Source organism: Octopus bimaculoides, chromosome 3 (assembly GCF_001194135.2).
Source record: "Octopus bimaculoides isolate UCB-OBI-ISO-001 chromosome 3, ASM119413v2, whole genome shotgun sequence".
Classification (NCBI taxonomy): Eukaryota; Metazoa; Mollusca; class Cephalopoda; order Octopoda; family Octopodidae; genus Octopus; species Octopus bimaculoides.
The window spans coordinates 150,926,129-150,928,318 of NC_068983.1; positions in this window are offsets into that span (position 1 = coordinate 150,926,129).

A 2,190-nucleotide genomic window follows, 5' to 3' on the forward strand; every position below is an offset into this window, starting at 1 on the left:
CACACACACACACACACACACACATATATATATATATACATATATATATATACATATATATATATATATACATATATACGACGGGCTTCTTCCAGTTTCCGTCTACCAAATCCACTCACAAGGCTTTGGTCGGCCCGAGGCTATAGTAGGAGACACTTGCCCAAGGTGTCACGCAGTGGGACTGAACCCAGAACCACGTGGTTGGTAAGCAAGCTACTTACCACACACCCACTCCTGCCCCTAATGAGTAGAAAAATATCAGTAGCATTATAATATCACCGATACTGACTGAATTCTTGTCGATATATTTCTCTGGATGATTTCTATGTAAATCATTAAAAGTCAAACACAGACTTATGCATTTGTGCGTGATTCTATACGATGCTAATAAAAGTTAAGCATAGAAAAATGTGAGGTTTCGACAGTTCTCAACCATACCGTACACAAGAGGAGAGGAAGATAATGTATTTGAAACAAATACACCATTACACATGCACAAGCAAAACAAAAACAACACAAAATGAATAATTACAGGATTATATAAGAAGAGAACGTATAGGAAGAGACCTTAAAATGAAATATAAAAATGATATGAGCACAATCAAACATTATAACAATACAGACAATAACAACAGCAAAAACATCAAAGAATAATTCTATATCCAGTGCATGTATTTCATTTCTGAATAGATCGCCAATTGTTACTTGAATTAGAGCTGTTGAGTCATCTATCAATATTTCATTAACATTGCAACATTTTCCCATCCTACTTCTCTTCTTCTCGCTTCCTTTCTATTATTATTATTATTATTATCTACCACTCTTCTCTCTTTCCCTCTCCCTTTCTCTCTCTCTCTCACGCTCTCTCTTTCTCTCCCTCTCTCGTGGAACGGTTTAGCTTGAAGTAGATATAACTATAAAAATAATAGCGTGTTGTTGGCACTCCGTCGCTTACGACGTCGAGGCTTCCAGTTGATCCGATCAACGGAACAACCTGCTCGTGAAATTAACGTGCAAGTGGCTGAGCACTCCACAGACACGTGTACCCTTAACGTAGTTCTCGGGGATATTCAGGTATTTTCGCTCAATAAACACTCACAACGCCCGGTCTGGGAATCGAAACCGTGAACCTATGACCGCGAGTCCGCTGCCCTAACCACTAGGCCATTGCGCCTCCAATAATAGAGTGCAATAGCGTGTAAATAGTAGATTATAAAACACTTTCGATAAAAAAAAGTCGAAGGTTTCATTTGTTTCGAGTTAACTTTTCCGATAAAGAATTATTTCATGTTCTCTCGAAGTTTCAGTATTCCCATCAAGTCAACAGTATCCATCCATCCATCCATCCATCCATCTATATACATATGCACTTGCATATGCACATGTATGTTTACACTTGCATTCACTCTCACGTATAACATACATACCTTATGTATGTGTAGGTGTGTGATTGTATGTGTACTGTCGAAGAGCGATGGAGATGTTTGAAGTCAAATGAGTTCCACACGAATACACACACACAAACGCACACAAACACACACACACACACGCAAAAGCACACAACTACACCTAAAATGTTTCTACGTCTTTATGTCTTTTACCATCGATATCTCTTTCTCTTTACACGCACGCACACAACACACACACACTCGCATGCTCTCACGAACATACATTCATATACGTATGAATAAAATTTGAAGTTAAGCAACAAAAATTCAATAGGTTATAGCAGTACGTACGTTTCGTACAAGCTCCATTTATTCATGTAGTGATAACACTACAGAAAATACAATGAAAGTGTACTCCTCAGCTGCATAAAGGAATTTCATTTTAGAAAGTCATTTTGAAGATGTTTGCAAAAAACAAGAGTAAGAGAAGAAAACACATCTCGACTATATTCTGTAGTGTTATCACTACATGAATAAATGGAGCTTGTACGAAACGTACGTACTGCTATAACCTATTGAATTTTTGTTGCTTAACTTCAAATTTTATTCACCAAATCTCTTGATTTTGTTTTTTGTTTTTATCCTACCAAATTCTGGTGCTTCAAACTTTTAAGTACCACATTTAATCTTTTGATTAAATCTATATTATTATTCATATACGTATGTGTAGAATAAACCGCCCGATATAAACTGGCGAATTTTCATTATGATCAAATATTCATCATACACGCTTAGATATTAT